Genomic DNA, 13,975 nt, shown 5'->3' with positions numbered 1-13,975 from the left:
ATCTAAAACTAATTATTATTTGCTACTTTTCTTTAAGACAATGACGAAAGCAGATATTTTAAAGACAGCAATATTTCTACGCTAACGCCAAGTTGTATTGAAATGCTTTATCATTTTTTTCTGGTATTCTAGGATGGTTAAGTAGTGTCGCCACAAGTATCAATGTAGCTAACGTTGCCAACGTTACAGATAGTGGACCCAGCATAAAGACGTATTACATCACAGCATTTTACGTTTACGTTGCTGACGTCGACAGGATTAGGAAACGTGTCCCCAAAATACTAACGCCGAGAAAATATTCTCAATATTTGCTGTTCTGCTTGTTGTAAGTAGCTTTCGATTTCTCGTATATATATTTACCTTGATAAACTAACAAACCCGGGAATATATAAATCTAGCTACAACTATTGAATAATAGTGGTAAATGTAGATTAGTCTTTGAATAACACCAAGAACTGAGTAGTTCAACATATTTTCTTTTGAAAAAATAATTCAGTTTAAATAAAAACTCGCGTTTTAGCTTCTTTTTTCATTGTTTGAACTTCTTAACAATATGTTTTCAAACGGGTAATACAAGAAAAGAATTCGAAAAAAAAGCTAGCACGATCTTTGTTCATCTGTACCCCCACTATGCTAGTTTTCGTAGCATCTGAAATTTGTAAAATAATATTGGATTTCTTATTTCGAAGTTATACAAACATTTTTTTTTGAAAGAGTGGACACCTTGATAGAACCCCGCACATCCAACAAGTGAACTTAATGTTTTCCTCACATGAAATAATTCTACTCCACACCGAGGTTTAGAACCTATATCGTCGAGAGGCAAGTGAAGTCACCGACCATAGCCACTCGGGCATGTAGGCCCGTCCTAGCATTTATAAAACTCTGATCGTGTGGCGAAATATTCGAACTGCTGTCAATAACAAATAAAGTGATGATTAAACAGAATAAAAACGCATACCCTTTACTTTTTTTATCTAAGAAACAAATAAGGTATTTACACAAAATAGTATACAGGCAATTGTAACGTAAATTGAACTAAAAATAAAAGCTGTTTTGCCAATTTCTGTTTGCAAAGAAAAATCAATATTTAATTTGCTATAAATTGCTATAAATGAATTTATTTCCTTGATAACATATGAACAGCTTAGCTTTCATATTTGTAACTTTTAAATATGAAATGGAATGCAGTTCAGATTTTTTTTCAGGATATCTTAACTATGCAGTGCGCCCTCTGGTGATACATTGATACATCCGGGTGGTATACTGACACCTCTTTACTTAATTGCATGCGATTCATTGGAGATTGTGACAGAAAAATAATGTTATAGCGATATAAGGTAAGTTTTAATACTTATAATTATAATTTGGATTCAAATAATCGTGGGTATTTAATATAATGTTCAGACATTAACTGAATATAAACTTCATTTTGTTTTGAAAATTAAAGGAATTATACCAAATATTTCCGGTAAAAATTCTCAGTACATACGCATGTTATAGATCTATCTTATAGTCATATATTCCGCATACACTTGCTTTGGGCGGATTTGAATATATTGATTCACTATGAAACTAACATAATAAATTATTTTTGTAAAAACGATGGGGAGTTATAACCTCACAATGAAATCAAACTTAAAACAGTTAATTCAAAGAATTCTTAAGAAGAAAATATTGAGCCATAATACATGTATATGAAATACAGTGCATGTGTGTTTAAAGCATTTTGTAGCCTAGGATCAAAATGAAATATTGATTTCTCTATATTGCTGTGTGGGGTTGACGGAAACTTCTTTGGTTCTCCCGGAAGAAAAATTCTGAAGTTCTAATCACACATCTACTTTGTTTATTTTAGGTAAAAATGACATAATTGGTCGTGATCTCAGTGACCTAGAATGCTCGAGAAAATCGTGCAACTTTGGATGTACACTTAGTTACTGTGATAGAGTTACACTTATTTTCAGAAACTTTGAATACATATCCGGAATTTTCAAAAGAATTCAAGGATAAAATACAAGTGACATTCAGTCTTAAGCGGGTAAGTATAAAATTTAACCATCCAATTTATCCTAACTGTGTCTTCTATTTTTTTTTTTTGCTAAGTTAAATCTTATTTGTTTTTAAAAATAAATTCCTTATATCTTTTCTACATCATAGATATCATATAAGACACTGTCTACATCTGGAATCTATCCGCTATCAACTTAATCTTATTAAAGTTGATTTTGTATAATTATTGGCGACGTATTTTAAGTCAGTTTATCCTAGAATGTTTTAGTTGTTATAGTGTGATTTTCCCTGCCAGAACTGATAAAAACAACAACAAACACCAAACAAAATAACTATGTACTCATGATTCTGATTATCTGAGATTTTGCAGTAAACCAGTTTACCAGTTTTTTTTAAAGCTTGATGGGGTAGAACACGTATGCTTCCTTTTAAAATTCTCATCTTAAGTATATTTCTCCTGCACGTTGTATAAAATGAGCCGCGCAATGACAAAACCAACAAAGTGCGTTTGCGACCAATATGGATCCAGACTAGCATGCGCATCTGACTTCTGTCATTAAAGAATCTGTTAGCGAACAACATGGATCCAGACCAGACTGCATGGATGCGCAGGCTTGTCTGGATCACTGCTGGTCGCAAAGCCACAATGTTGGTTTTCTCATGGTGCAGCTCAAATGTCAAGAAGTTAAATTCTACATATTTCTGTTACAAAACCTCTGCAATGCTGACTTTGTCATAGCCTGTAATAAGATGTCATAATCAATCTTAACCTCGGAGGGGTCAGATTGTCTATCTATAATGAGTGTAATTGATTGACACTAAATATCTCGTATAGCCTGTAATAAGATGTCATAATCAATCTTAACCTCGGAGGGGTCAGATTGTCTATCTATAATGAGTGTAATTGATTGACACTAAATATCTCGTATAGCCTGTAATAAGATGTCATAATCAATCTTAACCTCGGGTGGTCAGATTGTCTATCTATAATTAATGTAATTGATTGACACTAAATATCTTTATACGTCAAAACAGGTCGCAAATGCAATCATAAGGACAGAACATTAATTCAAAGGGTTTATTCAGTTGTACATCATTGAATTTCAAGTAACTCCAGACACTACCCCCTGCGAACCGCCCCCAACCCCCCACCGCCTCCCGCACCTCGATTTTGTTAGCATTTACAGTCCATCTTCTTAAACACATTTTTTTGTGATTTCTTCAAGATGCTGAAGTGTTTCTTCGTTTGACACCAGCTCGACAAAGTGGGCGATCTACCTGCTAGCATGGGACCGCAGTAAGGTGAAGGTGAGCCGACATCTATGACATTCACAATTGCTCTGTAGCAAACCAAGGTGACACAAATACAACGTTCAAAGACAGAACAGTGAAAAGTAAAGACTTTATAAATATCATCATAATTCGAAGTCATCCCATGATTTTTGATAATACACCTCAGAAATAGTTGTAATAAAGAGTTAAAATTTTCTATGATTTTTTTTTTCAAATAGTCACTGTAAACAGCAGTATGTTGTTATCAAGGCCTATCTGCAGAAACATTTTTTCCTCGGTTCTTTATAAGGCGGGGTCCAAGTATTTCCTAAAAAGGAGAAAGCAGAAATCACAACTGAGCATGCATAATTTTCTGAAGTACATGACGGGTTTGATATTCTGTGAGCTGTGAGATTTGGTGCAAACTGTGCGAGGTTATGTGCGCGCAGTATATGGTCTTGCGCGAACTATGCGAGATTTAGTGCGCACTCTGCGCGGTAAAATGCGTACTGTGTAAGGTCTGATGCGCACTACGTGTGTTTTTTTTTTATTAAAGAAATAACATCTAGCCTCTAGCCCGCCTAGTAGCTGACGAACAAATGATTTTGAAGACCTAATTATATTATTCTCATCAGATATTATTTAAGAAATGCTTTTTTTTTATGGATACCTCTTTTTCCTCATTGTTTTCGCTTCTTGTGGATAACGTCACACCGACATAATTATAGGTCATGCGGCAACTTACTAAAGAAGAAGTCTGGATATCTCGCTTTTTGAATGTCAGATATGCTTTATAATATATCTTTAACATTTTTATTCTGTGTTAATGATTATCTGAATACTGGCAAATGTTTTTCAATATGAATGTTGCTACAAAAAGTACACCGTTGAAGGCACTTAATGTTTTAAATGTAATCGTGACGTCTTATTTGTATATATTCATGTTTTTGTATGGAATGGTTTTATCGTTTTTCTGGTATTCTAGGATGGTTAGATACTGCAGCCACGAGCATCAATGAAGCTTACGTTGCCAACGTTACAGATAGTGGACCCAGCATAAAGACGTATTACATCACAGCGTTATATTTTACGTTTACGTCACTGACGTCAATAGGATTCGGAAACGTGTCACCAAATACTAGTGGAATTGACATGCCGGTAAGTTTATACAGACTTTCTATTAATCAAGAGTTTAACTATAGGTAGTGTACCGGTGATGACATTCGGGAATTTTCGTGAGATTACATAATTCTCCGTGTGTGAGTTCGGAATCCTTCTGCCATGATAGGTAATTCACAGTGAGGATGCGCGCCCGGATGTTGCCATTTAGTAATAAGATATCTTAGCTGACCTGAGCGGAAGACTCATGGTGAGGTTTTGTGACCGTCCGTCGTGTGACGTGTTCCGTGTGACGTGTGTCGTCCGTCCCTCAACATTTCTAAAAAGAATCTTCTTCTTGAAAACCACTGGGCAGAATTACACCTAACTTCACAGGAATGATCCTTGGGTGCCCCCCTTCAACATTGTTCAAAAAATTGAATTCCTTGCAGAACTCTGGTTGCCATGGTAACCGAAAGGAAAAAATAAAAATAACATTGTACAAAACCACAGGGCCTAGGGCTTTGATATCTGGTATATAGCATCATTTTCAGCAAGACCAAGACACCTAACTCCAAGGGCAAGGTCACACTTAGAAGTCAAAGGTTAACAGTGTCTTTTTGTGTCCGATTCATAACTCTGCCATTCACAAAGGGATTTTGTAATTACTTAGAACAAGTGTTTACCATAATGAGACAACGTGTCATGCGAAATCTCCTTAGCCCTAGCTCACACCTAGCTCTAAGGCCAAGGTCACACTTAGAGGCCAAATGTCAGGTACAAGAATGACTTTGTCCGGATCATTTCTTCTTAATGCATGGACGGATTTGATGTTACTTGGCACAATTGTTCATCATCATGAGACGGAGTGCTACGCGCAAGAACCAGGTCCGTAATTTAGAATAACTTCCGTTTGTTGTTACTAAAAATGGCTGATATTGTAACATATAATGACTGACTGTAGGAAAAAATCGAGACCGCTTTTCAGTAGTACAACATGCATGTTACGTCACTTTTTGGGGTGTATTTTGACGTATCGCAACATGTTAAGGATTTTTGCGTAGACTTAGGATTTTTTTTTTAAGTTAACTTCTCTTTGCTGTGAATAACTTGTATTGTTATTATATAAATATTGCATTCCTGAGAGGGTGATATGAAAAATGTTCACCGCGAGATATATGAATATTCATACTTTCTTTTTTTTCTAAACGAAACATATAAGTGTGAGCTCTCATTTTCTTAGTTAGATCATTTCCAAACCTATTGTGGTAGTTACGATTCAATATTTGATGAAAAATTGTTTTCGAAATATTTTGCACGTAGCATAAAAAAGAAAATTCGACCGTGTTCGCACATGCAAGAGCAGCAGAAAAGGGTAATTTAATCCTAAAGTATAATTATATAAGCGCCTCCTCAGAAAATTAATCGACTCACTCTTTTAATCAATGCAAAAGTATCAATCTCTCAACGGGTGATATGAAAAAATAATAACACAAGCGCAGAAAACAAAATAACACTGTTGCGCATGTATATGAAATTATAGTATCATATCACCTGCGCAGAAATTGAAAATACGATTTTGCGCATGTGATATAAAATCACTGGGGAATAAAGATATATTATTCAAGTTAAACTAATGGGAAATTTGCTTTGGACATTTATGTGAGGTATAATAATCTTTAATATTGACCACAGGGAAAAGTCAAGACCACTTTTCTTTGCCGGGTACGACACAGATTTCTTGTCGACTTTCAACATGTTCATATCTATAAATACAGATATCAGCATTTGAAAGAATTCAGATCAGTTTATATCTTCAGACATTTTCAAACTTAATAATTTCTTCTGATATGCTATATAGTTGTAACTTACATACGTTCTGTTAGTATGTTATATAGATGTAACTTACATACGTTCTGTTAGTATGTTATATAGATGTAACTTACATACGTTCTGTTAGTATGTTATATAGATGTAACTTACATACGTTCTGTTAGTATGCTATATAGATGTAACTTACATACGTTCTGTTAGTATGCTATATAGATGTAACTTACATACGTTCTGTTAGTATGCTATATAGATGTAACTTACATACGTTCTGTTAGTATGTTATATAGATGTAACTTACATACGTTCTGTTCTGTTAGTATGTTATATAGATGTAACTTACATAAAGTTCTGTTAGTATGTTATATAGATGTAACTTACATACGTTCTGTTAGTATGTTAATATAGATGTAACTTACATACGTTCTGTTACTAAGTTATATAATGTAACTTACATACGTTCTGTTAATGTTATATAGATGTAACTTACATACGTTCTCTTAGTATGTTGTCTCGTTATTTAGAAGCTGCTGTGTTGACATGCAGTATGTTTTGTGAAAATGTTCCTAGGCAGTAGACGTTGGTAACTCTGTTACATGCAGTATGTTTTGTGAAAATGTTCCTAGACAGTAGACGGTGGTAACTCTGTTACATGCAGTATGTTTTGTGAAAATCTGTTACATGCAGTATGTTTTGTGAAAATGTTCCTAGACAGTAGACGTTGGTAACTTTTTTACAAATTCTTGTTTCATTTTAGGTAAAGATGATATATTTTGTGGTGCTTGCAGTGACGTGGAATGCTCGGGAAAATCGTTCTATTTTGTACGTGCCCTTAGTTACTGTGATATTGACAAGATAGAGTTACACGTGCTGAAAGAAACAATGGATATATAACCAGAATTTTCAAAAAGAATTAATGGGTAAAATACAAGTGACATTCAATCTTAAGGTAAGTATAAAGTAATATAATCCATCCTAGCAATGAACAAGTCTCAATTTCAAAATTGTTCCAAACTTTAAGAAAAAGCTTTACAATGCTTGTTTTAAATTCTGAAATAAACAAGGTACCACAGATGTAACAGACGCACCACCTCTATCGTTTTTATCTCTATCATAGATATTTTGTTTAAAAGATATTTTTGGAACTGCTTTGATATATTGCTTTTGACCTTTTCTAGACAATTTCTGACAACTTTTTCACACGATAAGGTCATTGACGTATAAAGGTGAGGCTATGCCGAATGAGCATATACTCGCGTTTTAGTTGATTAAGAGACAACGAGTGCTTCGCCTAATTACATTAGCATTTTCAACTTGATTTATTAAAAACCATAAGATACTTTTCATTCACTCAAGATGCTAAATTGTGATCTCTTTTGACAAAAGCTCGACGAATGGGACCGCAGATCGGAGAAGATGACCCGACGTCTAGAGCATTCGAATTTTCTCCGCTATCAGCAAGTAGTGGTATAGATACGGCGTTCAAAGACAGATCAGTGTAAAGTATAGACGTTTTTACAATCATTTACATTAATCAAAGTCTTTCATAATATTAATGATATATCTAAGCGTTGGTTACATATAAAACATTTGAAATTTTCAAAATTTTCTCAGTTGAAACACTGTGAACGATATAACCACAATTGTTTATGTTTTCGAATTGTTTTAATAGGGACAATAGACCTAAATTATTGAGTAACGAGTTAAAAGATTTGCCCTCCTTACATCAGGTGTCTTTAAAAGTACAAACAAGGTCTCAAGAGTTATCTCCCTTGTAAAGTACTGTTTTTCTCTTCTATTTAGTTTTGTGCTGTTTGACGTGGAAGGAGGCTTGAAATCATTTTATGTTCTAATAATAGAATTACTGATAGTATTATAAGGGAATAAGTGCCATATCCGTATATAAAATGGCGATGTCTCGTCAGTTGAACATTCATAGCACTTTTAAATCACCAGAGAAGTTATCTTGTATGTTCAGACATGTTACAAAGATTTTTTGTGCCAATGTTTAATTATAAATTGTGAACTTCAAAATAACGGGGTTACCCTTAGCGGGCTTAATCTATAAAAATGTATAATTATGTCCCTTATATCCTTCTCATAAATGTAACGCGAGGAAATAAGAATATTTGACACTTTTTTTTACTAAATAAAAGAGAATATCTTGTTTTTAGCAAGACTACTGGGTGACGAACGTTCAGAAAGAGAATGTTTCATTTTCTTCATCAAATTCCAGCCGGTACGTCAACGCCACAGTGTGTTTTCGGTGGACCTATAAGGTCATTCTTAGAAACATCAGACAGTTGAGCGCACTCTAGTATTCGGCGCATTTCCGGGAAGCTGGTGATACAGCGCCACCTGTAAGAGTGAGACAGACGTCACTGCCTAAGCCCGAGGAAATCGACATGGAGTTTTAAGATCTACATGTGCCTTGTTGAAGAGATTTCATATAACATGGTGTTGCCTTCCAGCCGCATTGAAATTATAAAAATGAGATTAGTATTTTGTATTTTCACATCCTAAATGAAATTCAATGGCGTTAAAGACACGCCTAAAAATAAATGTCTTCTTTCGTATTTCAGTAATAATAATAATACTTAATGCATGAAAAATATTAGATATACAAGCATTTAGTTTCAAATTGACAGTGATATACATTAAGCCAAGACAATATGTTAAATGTCTTAATATTTTATTGTATTAATGTAGCAATATGTACATAAGTCAGTGTATTTAGTTAAATTTCAATCATATTTTGTTTCTACAATGTAAGGTAGATAATCATCTATATTCTTAAAACTATGGTGAAGAGAGATTGAATAAGTTTGCAGATGAAGTTGTGAAAACACATTTATTCCGGAAAGGCCTAAATTGTCCGACTCAAAACTTGTGGTATAGCTGTTTATTACCTGTATTATAAGAATGCTTTTCATGAAGTTTTGTGGGTAAAGAAGTAGGTCACTAGTGAAGGCGGGTCTTTAAGCTATTCTTGAAATCACGGAGGTGGTAATACTGATATTACATTGTTAAGAAAGGTATCATTTTCTGAAATATTTATATTCGGAGTTCATGTGAAATGAACGACATAATAGGATATCAAGGAATTCTTTCAGTACTACCAAGCGGGGAAATATGCATATGCCCAAGCACTCCTGTCTTTCCCTAGGGCAAATCCTTGTCTAAAATTGCGTGCACGTAGGTGACGTTATATAGAGAATATTAGGTTACTGTCTGATAAATTTAAATTTATTAGGCGAGTTGAAGAAAATATATTAGGCGAGGCTCTGTCGAGCCATATATTTTTTCGTAGACGAGCCTAATAAATTTAAATTTATTCAGACAGTAATCTAATATTCTATTTATCCTACCTGTTCAGAAAATTGGGGAAAAGTGGTTGAAAAGAGCAACAGCGTGCTAACTAGTGTAATTCAGTTTGTGGAAAATTGAAAAAATGCAATAACTTTTTTGTTTCTGGATAAAAACTTTTGATTTTACCACTTATTTTCTTAGTTAGAACATTTCCAATACAATGATAACAGTTTCAATGAAAAATTCGGAAAAAAATTGTTTTCAAAATTTCCGGCTGAAGTGCTGTACAGTAAAAGTGAAAAATAGCAATAACTTTTTTGTTTCAGTATAAAAACCTTTGATTTGACCACTCATTTTCTAAATTCAGACATTTCCAATACAATGGTGATGATTTAAATGCAAAATTTTGATAAAATAAGTGATTTCAAAAGTTCCCGGAAAAGTGATATCTTGACACTGACTAGATAAAGCAAAGTTTATTAGGCAGGCCGATTTTGTGCTTTTTATCCTGTCACTTGCAGTATTTTCGACCCGATATCAGGGTGCCGTATATCTTTCTTGATATACCGTCAGTTGATCATGTGACCAGTGATATACGGTCAGTTGATCATGTGGCCTTATGATCGATATTGTTGTCATAAGAAATTTTGCAACGAAACCATCATCATTGTGTTGGAAATGTCCGAACTAAGAAAATGAGTGGTCAAATAATGAGTTTTTATTCAAAAACGAAGAAGTTATTGCGATTTTTAATTGTAACCACATTACTGTGCCGGTGATTACGTCATTATATAAGTGACGTCATTACAAATATGACGTCATTAAACCGGTAAGATAAATAGAATAATAGGTTCGTGCCTAAGATAGAGAAAGTTTATCTGGCTCGGCTCCGGACGTTATCAGGTTCAATTCGGATCACCCGATAACCTCCTCCATCTCGCCAGATAAACTTTCTCATCTACGGCACTAACCTATTATTCTCTATATGAACCGTGCCATGAGAAAACCAACATAGTGGGTTTGCGACCAGCATGGATCCAGACCAGCCTGCGCATCCGCGCAGTCTGGTCAGGATCCATGCTGTTCACTAACAGTTTCTCCAATTCCAATAGACTTTAAAAGCGAACAGCATGGAGCCTGACCAGACTGCGCGGATGCGCAGGCTGGTCTGGATCCATGCTGGTCGCAAACCCACTATGTTGGTTTTCTCATGGCACGGCTCATATCCTTTTTCGACCCGATATCAGGGTGCCGTATATCTTTCTTGATATACCGTCAGTTGACACGTGACCAGTGATATATGGTCAGTTGATCATGTGACCGTATGATCGATATTGTTGTCATAAGAAATTTTGCATTGAAGCCATTACCATTGTGTTGGAAATGTCTGAACTAAGAAAATTAGTGGTCAAATAATGACTTTTTATTCAAAAACGAAGAAGTTATTGAGATTTTTAATTGTAACCATGTTACTGGTCAGTGATTACGTCATAAGTGACGTCATTACAAATATGACGTCATTAAGGTAGAACACGACACTTTGCGAACTTTCGAGTAGCGTCATGAAATTTTGCATGTCGAGGGCTTGGTGCAAAACTATTTAAGTGTATATAAATAAAGAACAAGATACAATAGTTTTGCGCCAAGCCCTCGATGTGTAAAGTTGACCATATTTCAAACAAGAAACAGTTTATTCTATAATGGTAGAGCCAACCAGTTTTTGTACACGAGACGTCAAAGTTGACCACCAAAGGCTGTTTTTGCAACTGACGTTGGCGCGTATCCTTGGCAACTATTACGGTTACTGCAACGGCACCATCCAACAAATTTTCTTAAATTATACATTAATCGACGAGAATTATGTTTTTCTTTATGTTGATGTAAAAATCATTGTTTTACATCGACAATGATTTGAAAAATGGAAAGAAAATCGCCGTTTTTAACTAAATATTGACGTTCAGTTTCACAGTATTTTTCGGCTTTAAATCGGCATATTAAAAAATCCTTGAATTAAATTTTTGAATTTTTTCAATAAACGATGTTTAAAATGTATACCAAGTCCAAATGACAAATAAAACTGGGGGTCACCGACTTAGTTTTTCTGTACATGTGATTTTATCCCCACCCCCATGCGTAAATTTCGTACCGTAATTGGACGTCTGCAGGTACGTTTGAGACATAATTTTGCCATTGTGTTTAGCTTATCAGCTGCGCCATTTAGTGTTTTGCTTGTTCTTTAAGACCTTTATACAAAAGAAGAACAGACATTTTGTTCCATGACAAGACGTTTATATATAAACAATGATAAAAGCGTATTAATAAGTGAAATCTCAGTACATTTCAATATATGATATAACGTGCCACTGGTGCAAAAATATCCGAAGCATTTGGTATCTTTAAATACGTGGACAAAATGTCCTATAATTAAGGTGAAATGCGCCTTAATTCAGAAGTTTATGGGTTCCGTTTCGACATTTTGTTTAATTCAAAATCCAGCATTTTCCTCATATAACGCGAATTTTACACTTTTGATATTTCTGTTATTTCTGTAACTTTTTTCTCCGCAAACCTTAAACGTCCAATTTTGATGAACCGTGATTCACGTCCGTCGGACTGTTTTCGTAAATCGTTCTGTTCGGTCAACAAGTATCTGCATTTTAAATGGTATATAATTTGTGGTGATCACTTAACCTTAGACTCGATATTTACGTTAAAGTTACGTCAGAGCGACAAATATGACGTTGAGTTTTGGATAAAAAAAATATAATTGAGCCGTGCCATGAGAAAAACAACATAGTGGGTTTGCGACCAGCATGGATCCCGACGAGCCTGCTCATCCACGCAGTCTGGTCAGGATCCATGCCGTTCGCATCAAAGATTTTAAAATAATAAGAAAAATAAAGCCCTAATATCGTTATGTCATCATGATGGAATTAAGATCATAAATTTATTTAACTTATTATAGATTTTACGTTTTGGAAATATTTCGATTTTATTCATTTATTCATTTGGGTTTTACGCGTATAGCGCACCAATACAATATAGGTTATATGGCGCCAAACAGGACTACAGATTTTGGTTTCACATCCAATTTACATCGAAATAAAAACACGAGGTATGAAATCAAAATATGCATACCTGCTGGAATCACAGAGTTACAGCAAAACCAAGTGTTCAGACCCTATTAGTCGCCTCTTACGATCATGCAAGGGTAAGGCAGTGTTGCCTATTCTTTTCGAACACAGATCGTCCCAGAACCGCATGGGGCGAAATATTTCGATTGTTTTGAGAGTAGTTAGATACCCCGATTCCAAATAAAGTGCAGCCACGGGGAAACAGAATTTATATTCACTGTACGGAGGTTGTTGCTTTGAAAAGGTTAATTTATTAACAACGCTAGATAGAAGCACCATCCTTTACAAAGAGGTTTTAGCTCTCCATAGATGTGTTTTAAGAAAGGTTATTTCTTGTATTCATGGACATATAATAAAAAAAAATATTCCATAATTATATAATATTTTCCTAATATTAGAGACCTATCAAACATAACAAGTACGAGTAAATACTCTGCTAAAAATGATAAATATTCCATAAAATAAAACAGAAAGAAAACTGTTTGTTTGTTTGTTTTAGGTTTAGTGCTGTTTTCTGTTACGATAGACGGTTACATGTAACCTAACCAGTGTTCCTCAACAAGTAACTTTCAACTTCACCACATAAAATCGGTGGTGGAGGACGAATGATTTCGAACAGATACCTTCTACCAAATTGTCATGCCCTACCCAGGGATCGAAAAAACGATTAATAGAACTGAGCTAAGCGAATGGGGTAAAAGAAAGAAACACAGAAAACAGTGGTTGTAATGGAAATTCGCTGTAACTCATCAGCGGTTTTAAGCATGTATAATTCTATGCTGTAATTATCTATATCAGCAACTCAAGAATCGTAACTTTGTACGTAGGACCGACAGCTCCAACTTGCTAGTCTTGGTTACGAGATACTAGGATTTGTACCAGTATAATTATGTTCATGTGTAAGATTTTATTTTTTTAATTTGATTTTAATAAGCGTCTGAGATGCCAACATTCAGAATGTAACAATTTTCAAACAATTTAGCAGTTCACTCATCAGAATTTTCTAAAGCTACGCTTATGCGTTAATGTAACTTTAGGATAGTATCGAAAGCAAAACCTCTTATTGAACCGTGCCATGGGAAAACCAACATAGTGCATTTGCAATCAGCATGGATCCAGACCAGCTTGCGCATACGCACAGTCTGGTCAAGATCTATGCTGTTCGCTAAGGGTTTCTCTAATTACAATAAGCTTTGAAAGCGAACAGCACGGATTCTGACCAGACTATGAGGATGCACAGGCTGGTCTGGATCCATGCTGGTCGCAAACGCACTATGTTGGTTTTCTCATGGCGCGGCTCATATCATGATTGTCCTGGA

The 13,975-nt window shown here is 34.9% G+C and overlaps 1 long non-coding RNA gene across 1 annotated transcript; it reads left to right on the top strand.

Moving 5' to 3' along the window:
• The first annotated feature begins 405 nt into the window (after window positions 1–405).
• LOC123541399 (uncharacterized) lies at window positions 406–9,242 on the top strand. Its single transcript, XR_008367617.1, has 6 exons — window positions 406–2,041; window positions 3,240–3,407; window positions 4,271–4,443; window positions 6,971–7,162; window positions 7,600–7,711; window positions 8,388–9,242. It is a non-coding gene; the product is annotated as an uncharacterized LOC123541399 (long non-coding RNA).
• The last annotated feature ends 4,733 nt before the right edge of the window (window positions 9,243–13,975 follow it).

This window comes from Mercenaria mercenaria, chromosome 16 (genome assembly GCF_021730395.1).
Source record: "Mercenaria mercenaria strain notata chromosome 16, MADL_Memer_1, whole genome shotgun sequence".
NCBI classification, from domain to species: Eukaryota; Metazoa; Mollusca; class Bivalvia; order Venerida; family Veneridae; genus Mercenaria; species Mercenaria mercenaria.
Note: the sequence above shows the minus strand (reverse complement) of the source record. Positions and strands in the feature narration are given on the sequence as shown.